The sequence below is a fragment of the Phyllobates terribilis genome, unplaced genomic scaffold (genome assembly GCF_046119375.1).
Source record: "Phyllobates terribilis strain yellow unplaced genomic scaffold, ASM4611937v1 Scaffold_11__3_contigs__length_659146591, whole genome shotgun sequence".
Lineage (NCBI taxonomy): Eukaryota > Metazoa > Chordata > Amphibia > Anura > Dendrobatidae > Phyllobates > Phyllobates terribilis.
The window spans coordinates 449,114,499-449,129,243 of NW_027362771.1; positions in this window are offsets into that span (position 1 = coordinate 449,114,499).

A 14,745-nucleotide genomic window follows, 5' to 3' on the forward strand; every position below is an offset into this window, starting at 1 on the left:
CCTATGGGACTCAGAAATGTTTGACAAACATACGGCAAATAAATTTGGCGAAATTGATGCCACTTCGGTGATGTTAGACCCTCATTTAGGGCAATGTGAACACTCCTGGTTAGGTCTCCATCTCCTGGGTTTTCTTTACTGGAACTTGTGTGGGTCTTATCTACACTATTTTTACTGTAGTGAAATTGATTAGACATTGCTAGTGTCTGCCACTAATTTTTGGAAATGTGGAGAATCATGATTGGGTCTCCATCTATTGGGTTGGCTGTAGAGGAACTGGTTTTGGCCTCCTTTGCAATACTTAAACTCTAGTGAAATTGGTGTCACTTTGGTGGTGTTTGTTAGGCCCTCACTTAGGGCAATGTGAACACTCCTGGTTAAGTCTCCATCTTTTGGGTTGTCTGTGCTGGAAGAGATGTGGGCCTTATTTACACTATTTCTACTCTAGTGAAATTGATTACACTTTGCTGGCATCAGCCGCTAATTTTTGGAAATGTGGGGAATCTTGAATGGGTCTCCATCCATTGGGTTTACTGTAGTGGAAGACGTTTTGGTCTCCATGCATTTCTATAGGTATACTGTAGTGAACTTGAACATTTGGTGCAGATATTATTCTCCCCAAACAGGTACACAAACATGATGAACTCTAAATTGATTTTCAATAAACAACCATCAGCCGCCCCATCAAACACCTCTGCTGCTTCTTCCTCCTCCTCTGTTACCGTGCCAAGTTGTGACACGCAGATGTCCGACAGAACCAGCTGCATACCCACTGCAGTTAGGCTGAGTGACATCTGTAAGTGAAGCAGACATGCCTGCTGTGTTTGTTTCTCTGAGCACACCACACGTTTCTCAATCCATCGTAACATGTCCGCCAGCACCTCATTCACAGTCTATCGGTTTGTCTGTTTCACCATACTCTGCCCTCTCTCAGCACTGCAGCTAGCCCTCAATCTCCACCATCTCCTATCAGTTGGCAGCGGAAATGGTGGTGTTAGGCCCTATTTTTTTAAATTTAAACACTTCCGATTGAGTCTGCATCGCCTGGGTTGGCTGTATTGGAACAGGTATGGGTCTCCGTTAAACTACTTGTAGTCTGATGACATTGATGCCACTTCGGTGGTGTTAAGCCCTCATTAAGGGCAATGTGAACACTGCAGGTTAGGTCTTAATCTCCTGGGTTGGCTATACTGTGTTACAGATCTGAGTGGTGGAACCTCTGTGCTGCGGTGCAAGGAGGGACCAGAGGGGCATAACTAGGTATCAACTCGGATGGACCAAGGTCACACGGCGGCTCAATCGACTCCGTGAACCAGGGAAGGACCGAGCAGAGGGACCAGGTGCTACTCTGGGCAAGTCCTTGTATGAGAGCAGGTGACTCCCATGGGTCAGAGGGCAGAGACTGACCGGTACAGCAGATGAGAATGGTAGGCAGGCTGACAGGTGATCCGGGTAGATGGGCTGGCAGACACCACGGGTAACTGGTAGGAGCCTCCAGGTAGGCAGGCAGGTAGGGACGGCGGGTAACAAGCAGGAGCCTCCAGGTAGGCTGGCTGGAGGACTGGACTGGTAGTCAGGCTGGCGGACTCGACTGGTAGTCAGGCTGGCAGACTGGACTGGTAGTCAGGTTGGCGGACTGGAAAGGTAGTCAGGCTGGCGGACTGGACTGGTAGTCAGAATAGCAGCGGGACCTGAGGGCTGAAGCAGAGTTTAGTACACAGAGCTACAACATATCACGGGCACCTCCATTTTGGAGGAGGTGCCTTTTATACGAGAAGTCCTCCGGCCATTGGCCGGGGACTCCTTAGGACAGTACGCGCGGCCCCTTTTAGAGGGAGGGAGAGCGCGCGCGCCCTAAGCACAGTGCCCGGGAAGCTGCACATGCCGGCAGCAGCAGGAGAGCAGGAAGACACCGGGACAGGAGCACGGCGGTAAGGGGGACGGCGTCTTTGCCTGTCAGGGGGCAGAGACTCCGATTCTACATACTGGAAGAGGTGTGGGTCTTATTTACACTATTTGTACAGTAGTGAAATTGATGCCAGTTTGCTGGCATCTGCCACTAATATTTTTAAATGTGAGGAATCCTGATTGGGTCTCCATCTGTTGGGTTGGCTGTAGTGGAACCTTCCTGTTTTGAGAGCTAAGTGATGTAAGGTTGTGTACCAGTCCTTGATGCACTCCTGATACAGACTCTGCCTATTGCTCTCCTGATACAGATTCTGCCTGCTGCACTCTGATACAGACTCTGCCTATTGCATGCCTGATACAGACTCAGCCTGCTGCACTCCTGATACAGACTCTGCCTGCTGCACTCTGAAACAGACTATGCCTGATGCACTCTGATACAGACTCTTCCTGCTGCACTCTGATACAGACGCTACCTGCTGCACTCTGAAACAGACTCTGCCTGCTGCACTCTGATACAGACTCTTCCTGCAGCACTCTGATACAGACTCTTCCTGCAGCACTCCTGATACAGACTCTGCCATCTGCACTCTGATACAGACTCTGCCTGCTGCACTCTGATACAGACTCTGCCTGCTGCACTCTTGATACAGATTCTGCCTGCTGCACTCCTGATACAGACTCTGCTTGCTGCACTCCTGATACAGACTCTGCCTGCTGCACTCCTGATACAGATTCTGCCTGCTGCACTCCTGATACAGACTCTGCTTGCTGCACTCTGATACAGACTCTGCATGCTGCACTCTGATACAGACTCTTCCTGCTGCACTCAGATACAGACGCTACCTGCTTCACTCTGATACAGACTCTGCATGCTGCACTCTGATACAGACTCTTGCTGCTGCACTCCTGATACAGACTCTGCCTGCTGCACTCTGATATAGACTCTGCCTGCTGCACTCCTGATACAGACTCTGCCTGCTGCACTCTGATACAGACTCTGCCTGCTGCACTCCTGATACAGACTCTGTCTGCAGCACTCCTGATACAGACTCTGCCTGCTGCTCTCCTGATACAGACTCTGCCTGCTGCTCTCCTGATACAGACTCTGCCTGCTGCTCTCCTGATACAGACTCTGCCTGCTGCACTCCTGATACAGACTCTGCCTGCTGCACTCCTGATACAGACTCTGCTTGCTACACTCCAGATACAGACTCTGCCTGCTGCACTCTGATACAGACTCTGCCTGCTGCACTCCTGATACAGACTCTGCCTGCTGCACTCTGATACAGACTCTGCCTGCTGCACTCTGAACTCTGTTACAGACTCTGCCTGCTGCACTTTTGATACAGACTCTGTATGCTGCACTCCTGATACAGACTCTGCCTGCTGCTCTCCTGATTCAGACTCTGCCTGCTGCACTCTGATGCAGAATCTGCCTGCTGCATTCCTGATACAGACTCTGCCTGCTGCACTCTGATACAGACTCTGCCTGCTGCACTCCTGATACAGACTCTGCCTGCTGCACTCTGATACCGACTCTGCCTGCTGAACTCCTGATACAGACTCTGCCTGCTGCAATTTGATACAGATTCTGCCTGTTGCACGCTGATACAGACTCTGCCTGCTGCACTCTGATACAGACTCTGCCTACTGCACTCCTGATACAGACTCTGCCTGCTGCATTCCTGATACAGATTCTGCTTGCTGCACTCCTGATACAGAATGTGCCTGCTGCACTCTGATACAGACTCTGCCTGCTGCACTCTGATATAGACTCTGCCTGCTGCACTCCTTATACAGTCTCTGCCTGCTGCACTCTGATACAGACTCTGCCTGCTGCACTCCTGATACAAACTATGCCTGCTGCACTCCTGATACAGACTCTGCCTGCTGCACTCTGATACAGACTCTGCCTGCTGCACTCCTAATACAGACTCTGCCTGCTGCACTCTGATACAGACTCTGCCTGCTGCACTCTTGATACAGACTCTGCCTGCTGCACTCTGTTACAGACTCTGCCTGCTGCACCCTGATATAGACTCTGCCTGCTGCACTCTGATACAGACTCTGCCTACTGCACTCTTGATACAGACTCTGCCTGCTGCACTCTTGATACAGACTCTGCCTGCTGCACTCTGTTACAGACTCTGCCTGCTGCACCCTGATATAGACTCTGCCTGCTGCACTCTGATACAGACTCTGCCTACTGCACTCTTGATACAGACTCTGCCTGCTGCACTCCTGATACAGACTCTGCCTACTGCACTCTGATACAGACTCTGCCTGCTGCACTCCTGATACAGACTCTGCCTGCTGCACTCTGATACAGACTCTGCCTCATGCACTCTGATACAGACTCTGCCTGCTGCACTCTGATACAGAGTCCGCCTGATGCACTCTTATACATGCTCTGCCTGCTGCACTCTGATACAGACTCTGCCTGCTGCACTCCTGATACAGACTCTGCCTGCTGCACTCCTGATACAGACTCTGCCTGATGCACTCTGATACAGACTCTGCCTGCTGCACTCTGATACTGTCTCCACCTGCTGCACCATCTAGTCTGTCCTACTGGATCCAGCTGCTGAACGTCCGTTGGTCTCTCCTGGAGTGGGACCTGGCGTTCATCGGGAGCCAAGTATAACCTCACCATCAGAGGCTCTAGTGAACAGTCCTGTGCTCGCTTAGTCACGCCCTCCAGGCTCTCTGGGGTCTGTGGCACAGTGGTTCCATAAACCACGTCCGTGACACTAAGCCTTCGCAGGCAGGGTCCTCTCTCCTGTTGTATCAGTCGGTGACTCCTTTTGACATGTAAAGCGCAACTGAATAAATGTCGCTGTCACAGTAAAAATAATTTAGTACTTGTACTCTGGGTCAATTGATGGCATTTCCCTGGTGTCTACACCTAATTTAATGTGTTTTGGCTGCTTTTGGTCCCATTTCTAGGTGTTGTATTTGCATTTTTTTAGCCCCCCCATTGACTCCTATGGGACTCAGAAATGTTTGACAAACATACGGCAAATAAATTTGGCGAAATTGATGCCACTTCGGTGATGTTAGACCCTCATTTAGGGCAATGTGAACACTCCTGGTTAGGTCTCCATCTCCTGGGTTTTCTTTACTGGAACTTGTGTGGGTCTTATCTACACTATTTTTACTGTAGTGAAATTGATTAGACATTGCTAGTGTCTGCCACTAATTTTTGGAAATGTGGAGAATCATGATTGGGTCTCCATCTATTGGGTTGGCTGTAGAGGAACTGGTTTTGGCCTCCTTTGCAATACTTAAACTCTAGTGAAATTGATGTCACTTTGGTGGTGTTTGTTAGGCCCTCACTTAGGGCAATGTGAACACTCCTGGTTAAGTCTCCATCTTTTGGGTTGTCTGTGCTGGAAGAGATGTGGGCCTTATTTACACTATTTCTACTCTAGTGAAATTGATTACACTTTGCTGGCATCAGCCGCTAATTTTTGGAAATGTGGGGAATCTTGAATGGGTCTCCATCCATTGGGTTTACTGTAGTGGAAGACGTTTTGGTCTCCATGCATTTCTATAGGTATACTGTAGTGAACTTGAACATTTGGTGCAGATATTATTCTCCCCAAACAGGTACACAAACATGATGAACTCTAAATTGATTTTCAATAAACAACCATCAGCCGCCCCATCAAACACCTCTGCTGCTTCTTCCTCCTCCTCTGTTACCGTGCCAAGTTGTGACACGCAGATGTCCGACAGAACCAGCTGCATACCCACTGCAGTTAGGCTGAGTGACATCTGTAAGTGAAGCAGACATGCCTGCTGTGTTTGTTTCTCTGAGCACACCACACGTTTCTCAATCCATCGTAACATGTCTGCCAGCACCTCATTCACAGTCTATCGGTTTGTCTGTTTCACCATACTCTGCCCTCTCTCAGCACTGCAGCCAGCCCTCAATCTCCACCATCTCCTATCAGTTGGCAGCGGAAATGGTGGTCTTAGGCCCTATTTTTTTAAATTTAAACACTTCCGATTGAGTCTGCATCGCCTGGGTTGGCTGTATTGGAACAGGTATGGGTCTCCGTTAAACTACTTGTAGTCTGATGACATTGATGCCACTTCGGTGGTGTTAAGCCCTCATTAAGGGCAATGTGAACACTGCAGGTTAGGTCTTAATCTCCTGGGTTGGCTATACTGTGTTACAGATCTGAGTGGTGGAACCTCTGTGCTGCGGTGCAAGGAGGGACCAGAGGGGCATAACTAGGTATCAACTCGGATGGACCAAGGTCACACGGCGGCTCAATCGACTCCGTGAACCAGGGAAGGACCGAGCAGAGGGACCAGGTGCTACTCTGGGCAAGTCCTTGTATGAGAGCAGGTGACTCCCATGGGTCAGAGGGCAGAGACTGACCGGTACAGCAGATGAGAATGGCAGGCAGGCTGACGGGTGATCCGGGTAGATGGGCTGGCAGACACCACGGGTAACTGGTAGGAGCCTCCAGGTAGGCAGGCAGGTAGGGACGGCGGGTAACAAGCAGGAGCCTCCAGGTAGGCTGGCTGGAGGACTGGACTGGTAGTCAGGCTGGCGGACTCGACTGGTAGTCAGGCTGGCGGACTGGACTGGTAGTCAGGTTGGCGGACTGGAAAGGTAGTCAGGCTGGCGGACTGGACTGGTAGTCAGAATAGCAGCGGGACCTGAGGGCTGAAGCAGAGTTTAGTACACAGAGCTACAACATATCACGGGCACCTCCATTTTGGAGGAGGTGCCTTTTATACGAGAAGTCCTCCGGCCATTGGTCGGGGACTCCTTAGGACAGTACGCGCGGCCCCTTTTAGAGGGAGGGAGAGCGCGCGCGCCCTAAGCACAGTGCCCGGGAAGCTGCACATGCCGGCAGCAGCAGGAGAGCAGGAAGACACCGGGACAGGAGCACGGCGGTAAGGGGGACGGCGTCTTTGCCTGTCAGGGGGCAGAGACTCCGATTCTACATACTGGAAGAGGTGTGGGTCTTATTTACACTATTTGTACAGTAGTGAAATTGATGCCAGTTTGCTGGCATCTGCCACTAATATTTTTAAATGTGAGGAATCCTGATTGGGTCTCCATCTGTTGGGTTGGCTGTAGTGGAACCTTCCTGTTTTGAGAGCTAAGTGATGTAAGGTTGTGTACCAGTCCTTGATGCACTCCTGATACAGACTCTGCCTATTGCTCTCCTGATACAGATTCTGCCTGCTGCACTCTGATACAGACTCTGCCTATTGCATGCCTGATACAGACTCAGCCTGCTGCACTCCTGATACAGACTCTGCCTGCTGCACTCTGAAACAGACTATGCCTGATGCACTCTGATACAGACTCTTCCTGCTGCACTCTGATACAGACGCTACCTGCTGCACTCTGAAACAGACTCTGCCTGCTGCACTCTGACACAGACTCTTCCTGCAGCACTCCTGATACAGACTCTGCCATCTGCACTCTGATACAGACTCTGCCTGCTGCACTCTGATACAGACTCTGCCTGCTGCACTCTTGATACAGATTCTGCCTGCTGCACTCCTGATACAGACTCTGCTTGCTGCACTCCAGATACAGACTCTGCCTGCTGCACTCCTGATACAGATTCTGCCTGCTGCACTCCTGATACAGACTCTGCTTGCTGCACTCTGATACAGACTCTGCATGCTGCACTCTGATACAGACTCTTCCTGCTGCACTCAGATACAGACGCTACCTGCTTCACTCTGATACAGACTCTGCATGCTGCACTCTGATACAGACTCTTGCTGCTGCACTCCTGATACAGACTCTGCCTGCTGCACTCTGATACTGTCTCCACCTGCTGCACCATCTAGTCTGTCCTACTGGATCCAGCTGCTGAACGTCCGTTGGTCTCTCCTGGAGTGGGACCTGGCGTTCATCGGGAGCCAAGTATAACCTCACCATCAGAGGCTCTAGTGAACAGTCCGGTGCTCGCTTAGTCACGTCCTCCAGGCTCTCTGGGGTCTGTGGCACAGTGGTTCCATAAACCACGTCCGTGACACTAAGCCTTCGCAGGCAGGGTCCTCTCTCCTGTTGTATCAGTCGGTGACTCCTTTTGACATGTAAAGCGCATCTGAATAAATGTCGCTGTCACAGTAAAAATAATTTAGTACTTGTACTCTGGGTCAATTGATGGCATTTCCCTGGTGTCTACACCTAATTTAATGTGTTTTGGCTGCTTTTGGTCCCATTTCTAGGTGTTGTATTTGCATTTTTTTAGCCCCCCCATTGACTCCTATGGGACTCAGAAATGTTTGACAAACATACGGCAAATAAATTTGGCGAAATTGATGCCACTTCGGTGATGTTAGACCCTCATTTAGGGCAATGTGAACACTCCTGGTTAGGTCTCCATCTCCTGGGTTTTCTTTACTGGAACTTGTGTGGGTCTTATCTACACTATTTTTACTGTAGTGAAATTGATTAGACATTGCTAGTGTCTGCCACTAATTTTTGGAAATGTGGAGAATCATGATTGGGTCTCCATCTATTGGGTTGGCTGTAGAGGAACTGGTTTTGGCCTCCTTTGCAATACTTAAACTCTAGTGAAATTGGTGTCACTTTGGTGGTGTTTGTTAGGCCCTCACTTAGGGCAATGTGAACACTCCTGGTTAAGTCTCCATCTTTTGGGTTGTCTGTGCTGGAAGAGATGTGGGCCTTATTTACACTATTTCTACTCTAGTGAAATTGATTACACTTTGCTGGCATCAGCCGCTAATTTTTGGAAATGTGGGGAATCTTGAATGGGTCTCCATCCATTGGGTTTACTGTAGTGGAAGACGTTTTGGTCTCCATGCATTTCTATAGGTATACTGTAGTGAACTTGAACATTTGGTGCAGATATTATTCTCCCCAAACAGGTACACAAACATGATGAACTCTAAATTGATTTTCAATAAACAACCATCAGCCGCCCCATCAAACACCTCTGCTGCTTCTTCCTCCTCCTCTGTTACCGTGCCAAGTTGTGACACGCAGATGTCCGACAGAACCAGCTGCATACCCACTGCAGTTAGGCTGAGTGACATCTGTAAGTGAAGCAGACATGCCTGCTGTGTTTGTTTCTCTGAGCACACCACACGTTTCTCAATCCATCGTAACATGTCCGCCAGCACCTCATTCACAGTCTATCGGTTTGTCTGTTTCACCATACTCTGCCCTCTCTCAGCACTGCAGCTAGCCCTCAATCTCCACCATCTCCTATCAGTTGGCAGCGGAAATGGTGGTGTTAGGCCCTATTTTTTTAAATTTAAACACTTCCGATTGAGTCTGCATCGCCTGGGTTGGCTGTATTGGAACAGGTATGGGTCTCCGTTAAACTACTTGTAGTCTGATGACATTGATGCCACTTCGGTGGTGTTAAGCCCTCATTAAGGGCAATGTGAACACTGCAGGTTAGGTCTTAATCTCCTGGGTTGGCTATACTGTGTTACAGATCTGAGTGGTGGAACCTCTGTGCTGCGGTGCAAGGAGGGACCAGAGGGGCATAACTAGGTATCAACTCGGATGGACCAAGGTCACACGGCGGCTCAATCGACTCCGTGAACCAGGGAAGGACCGAGCAGAGGGACCAGGTGCTACTCTGGGCAAGTCCTTGTATGAGAGCAGGTGACTCCCATGGGTCAGAGGGCAGAGACTGACCGGTACAGCAGATGAGAATGGTAGGCAGGCTGACAGGTGATCCGGGTAGATGGGCTGGCAGACACCACGGGTAACTGGTAGGAGCCTCCAGGTAGGCAGGCAGGTAGGGACGGCGGGTAACAAGCAGGAGCCTCCAGGTAGGCTGGCTGGAGGACTGGACTGGTAGTCAGGCTGGCGGACTCGACTGGTAGTCAGGCTGGCAGACTGGACTGGTAGTCAGGTTGGCGGACTGGAAAGGTAGTCAGGCTGGCGGACTGGACTGGTAGTCAGAATAGCAGCGGGACCTGAGGGCTGAAGCAGAGTTTAGTACACAGAGCTACAACATATCACGGGCACCTCCATTTTGGAGGAGGTGCCTTTTATACGAGAAGTCCTCCGGCCATTGGCCGGGGACTCCTTAGGACAGTACGCGCGGCCCCTTTTAGAGGGAGGGAGAGCGCGCGCGCCCTAAGCACAGTGCCCGGGAAGCTGCACATGCCGGCAGCAGCAGGAGAGCAGGAAGACACCGGGACAGGAGCACGGCGGTAAGGGGGACGGCGTCTTTGCCTGTCAGGGGGCAGAGACTCCGATTCTACATACTGGAAGAGGTGTGGGTCTTATTTACACTATTTGTACAGTAGTGAAATTGATGCCAGTTTGCTGGCATCTGCCACTAATATTTTTAAATGTGAGGAATCCTGATTGGGTCTCCATCTGTTGGGTTGGCTGTAGTGGAACCTTCCTGTTTTGAGAGCTAAGTGATGTAAGGTTGTGTACCAGTCCTTGATGCACTCCTGATACAGACTCTGCCTATTGCTCTCCTGATACAGATTCTGCCTGCTGCACTCTGATACAGACTCTGCCTATTGCATGCCTGATACAGACTCAGCCTGCTGCACTCCTGATACAGACTCTGCCTGCTGCACTCTGAAACAGACTATGCCTGATGCACTCTGATACAGACTCTTCCTGCTGCACTCTGATACAGACGCTACCTGCTGCACTCTGAAACAGACTCTGCCTGCTGCACTCTGATACAGACTCTTCCTGCAGCACTCTGATACAGACTCTTCCTGCAGCACTCCTGATACAGACTCTGCCATCTGCACTCTGATACAGACTCTGCCTGCTGCACTCTGATACAGACTCTGCCTGCTGCACTCTTGATACAGATTCTGCCTGCTGCACTCCTGATACAGACTCTGCTTGCTGCACTCCTGATACAGACTCTGCCTGCTGCACTCCTGATACAGATTCTGCCTGCTGCACTCCTGATACAGACTCTGCTTGCTGCACTCTGATACAGACTCTGCATGCTGCACTCTGATACAGACTCTTCCTGCTGCACTCAGATACAGACGCTACCTGCTTCACTCTGATACAGACTCTGCATGCTGCACTCTGATACAGACTCTTGCTGCTGCACTCCTGATACAGACTCTGCCTGCTGCACTCTGATATAGACTCTGCCTGCTGCACTCCTGATACAGACTCTGCCTGCTGCACTCTGATACAGACTCTGCCTGCTGCACTCCTGATACAGACTCTGTCTGCAGCACTCCTGATACAGACTCTGCCTGCTGCTCTCCTGATACAGACTCTGCCTGCTGCTCTCCTGATACAGACTCTGCCTGCTGCTCTCCTGATACAGACTCTGCCTGCTGCACTCCTGATACAGACTCTGCCTGCTGCACTCCTGATACAGACTCTGCTTGCTACACTCCAGATACAGACTCTGCCTGCTGCACTCTGATACAGACTCTGCCTGCTGCACTCCTGATACAGACTCTGCCTGCTGCACTCTGATACAGACTCTGCCTGCTGCACTCTGAACTCTGTTACAGACTCTGCCTGCTGCACTTTTGATACAGACTCTGTATGCTGCACTCCTGATACAGACTCTGCCTGCTGCTCTCCTGATTCAGACTCTGCCTGCTGCACTCTGATGCAGAATCTGCCTGCTGCATTCCTGATACAGACTCTGCCTGCTGCACTCTGATACAGACTCTGCCTGCTGCACTCCTGATACAGACTCTGCCTGCTGCACTCTGATACCGACTCTGCCTGCTGAACTCCTGATACAGACTCTGCCTGCTGCAATTTGATACAGATTCTGCCTGTTGCACGCTGATACAGACTCTGCCTGCTGCACTCTGATACAGACTCTGCCTACTGCACTCCTGATACAGACTCTGCCTGCTGCATTCCTGATACAGATTCTGCTTGCTGCACTCCTGATACAGAATGTGCCTGCTGCACTCTGATACAGACTCTGCCTGCTGCACTCTGATATAGACTCTGCCTGCTGCACTCCTTATACAGTCTCTGCCTGCTGCACTCTGATACAGACTCTGCCTGCTGCACTCCTGATACAAACTATGCCTGCTGCACTCCTGATACAGACTCTGCCTGCTGCACTCTGATACAGACTCTGCCTGCTGCACTCCTAATACAGACTCTGCCTGCTGCACTCTGATACAGACTCTGCCTGCTGCACTCTTGATACAGACTCTGCCTGCTGCACTCTGTTACAGACTCTGCCTGCTGCACCCTGATATAGACTCTGCCTGCTGCACTCTGATACAGACTCTGCCTACTGCACTCTTGATACAGACTCTGCCTGCTGCACTCTTGATACAGACTCTGCCTGCTGCACTCTGTTACAGACTCTGCCTGCTGCACCCTGATATAGACTCTGCCTGCTGCACTCTGATACAGACTCTGCCTACTGCACTCTTGATACAGACTCTGCCTGCTGCACTCCTGATACAGACTCTGCCTACTGCACTCTGATACAGACTCTGCCTGCTGCACTCCTGATACAGACTCTGCCTGCTGCACTCTGATACAGACTCTGCCTCATGCACTCTGATACAGACTCTGCCTGCTGCACTCTGATACAGAGTCCGCCTGATGCACTCTTATACATGCTCTGCCTGCTGCACTCTGATACAGACTCTGCCTGCTGCACTCCTGATACAGACTCTGCCTGCTGCACTCCTGATACAGACTCTGCCTGATGCACTCTGATACAGACTCTGCCTGCTGCACTCTGATACTGTCTCCACCTGCTGCACCATCTAGTCTGTCCTACTGGATCCAGCTGCTGAACGTCCGTTGGTCTCTCCTGGAGTGGGACCTGGCGTTCATCGGGAGCCAAGTATAACCTCACCATCAGAGGCTCTAGTGAACAGTCCTGTGCTCGCTTAGTCACGCCCTCCAGGCTCTCTGGGGTCTGTGGCACAGTGGTTCCATAAACCACGTCCGTGACACTAAGCCTTCGCAGGCAGGGTCCTCTCTCCTGTTGTATCAGTCGGTGACTCCTTTTGACATGTAAAGCGCAACTGAATAAATGTCGCTGTCACAGTAAAAATAATTTAGTACTTGTACTCTGGGTCAATTGATGGCATTTCCCTGGTGTCTACACCTAATTTAATGTGTTTTGGCTGCTTTTGGTCCCATTTCTAGGTGTTGTATTTGCATTTTTTTAGCCCCCCCATTGACTCCTATGGGACTCAGAAATGTTTGACAAACATACGGCAAATAAATTTGGCGAAATTGATGCCACTTCGGTGATGTTAGACCCTCATTTAGGGCAATGTGAACACTCCTGGTTAGGTCTCCATCTCCTGGGTTTTCTTTACTGGAACTTGTGTGGGTCTTATCTACACTATTTTTACTGTAGTGAAATTGATTAGACATTGCTAGTGTCTGCCACTAATTTTTGGAAATGTGGAGAATCATGATTGGGTCTCCATCTATTGGGTTGGCTGTAGAGGAACTGGTTTTGGCCTCCTTTGCAATACTTAAACTCTAGTGAAATTGATGTCACTTTGGTGGTGTTTGTTAGGCCCTCACTTAGGGCAATGTGAACACTCCTGGTTAAGTCTCCATCTTTTGGGTTGTCTGTGCTGGAAGAGATGTGGGCCTTATTTACACTATTTCTACTCTAGTGAAATTGATTACACTTTGCTGGCATCAGCCGCTAATTTTTGGAAATGTGGGGAATCTTGAATGGGTCTCCATCCATTGGGTTTACTGTAGTGGAAGACGTTTTGGTCTCCATGCATTTCTATAGGTATACTGTAGTGAACTTGAACATTTGGTGCAGATATTATTCTCCCCAAACAGGTACACAAACATGATGAACTCTAAATTGATTTTCAATAAACAACCATCAGCCGCCCCATCAAACACCTCTGCTGCTTCTTCCTCCTCCTCTGTTACCGTGCCAAGTTGTGACACGCAGATGTCCGACAGAACCAGCTGCATACCCACTGCAGTTAGGCTGAGTGACATCTGTAAGTGAAGCAGACATGCCTGCTGTGTTTGTTTCTCTGAGCACACCACACGTTTCTCAATCCATCGTAACATGTCTGCCAGCACCTCATTCACAGTCTATCGGTTTGTCTGTTTCACCATACTCTGCCCTCTCTCAGCACTGCAGCCAGCCCTCAATCTCCACCATCTCCTATCAGTTGGCAGCGGAAATGGTGGTCTTAGGCCCTATTTTTTTAAATTTAAACACTTCCGATTGAGTCTGCATCGCCTGGGTTGGCTGTATTGGAACAGGTATGGGTCTCCGTTAAACTACTTGTAGTCTGATGACATTGATGCCACTTCGGTGGTGTTAAGCCCTCATTAAGGGCAATGTGAACACTGCAGGTTAGGTCTTAATCTCCTGGGTTGGCTATACTGTGTTACAGATCTGAGTGGTGGAACCTCTGTGCTGCGGTGCAAGGAGGGACCAGAGGGGCATAACTAGGTATCAACTCGGATGGACCAAGGTCACACGGCGGCTCAATCGACTCCGTGAACCAGGGAAGGACCGAGCAGAGGGACCAGGTGCTACTCTGGGCAAGTCCTTGTATGAGAGCAGGTGACTCCCATGGGTCAGAGGGCAGAGACTGACCGGTACAGCAGATGAGAATGGCAGGCAGGCTGACGGGTGATCCGGGTAGATGGGCTGGCAGACACCACGGGTAACTGGTAGGAGCCTCCAGGTAGGCAGGCAGGTAGGGACGGCGGGTAACAAGCAGGAGCCTCCAGGTAGGCTGGCTGGAGGACTGGACTGGTAGTCAGGCTGGCGGACTCGACTGGTAGTCAGGCTGGCGGACTGGACTGGTAGTCAGGTTGGCGGACTGGAAAGGTAGTCAGGCTGGCGGACTGGACTGGTAGTCAGAATAGCAGCGGGACCTGAG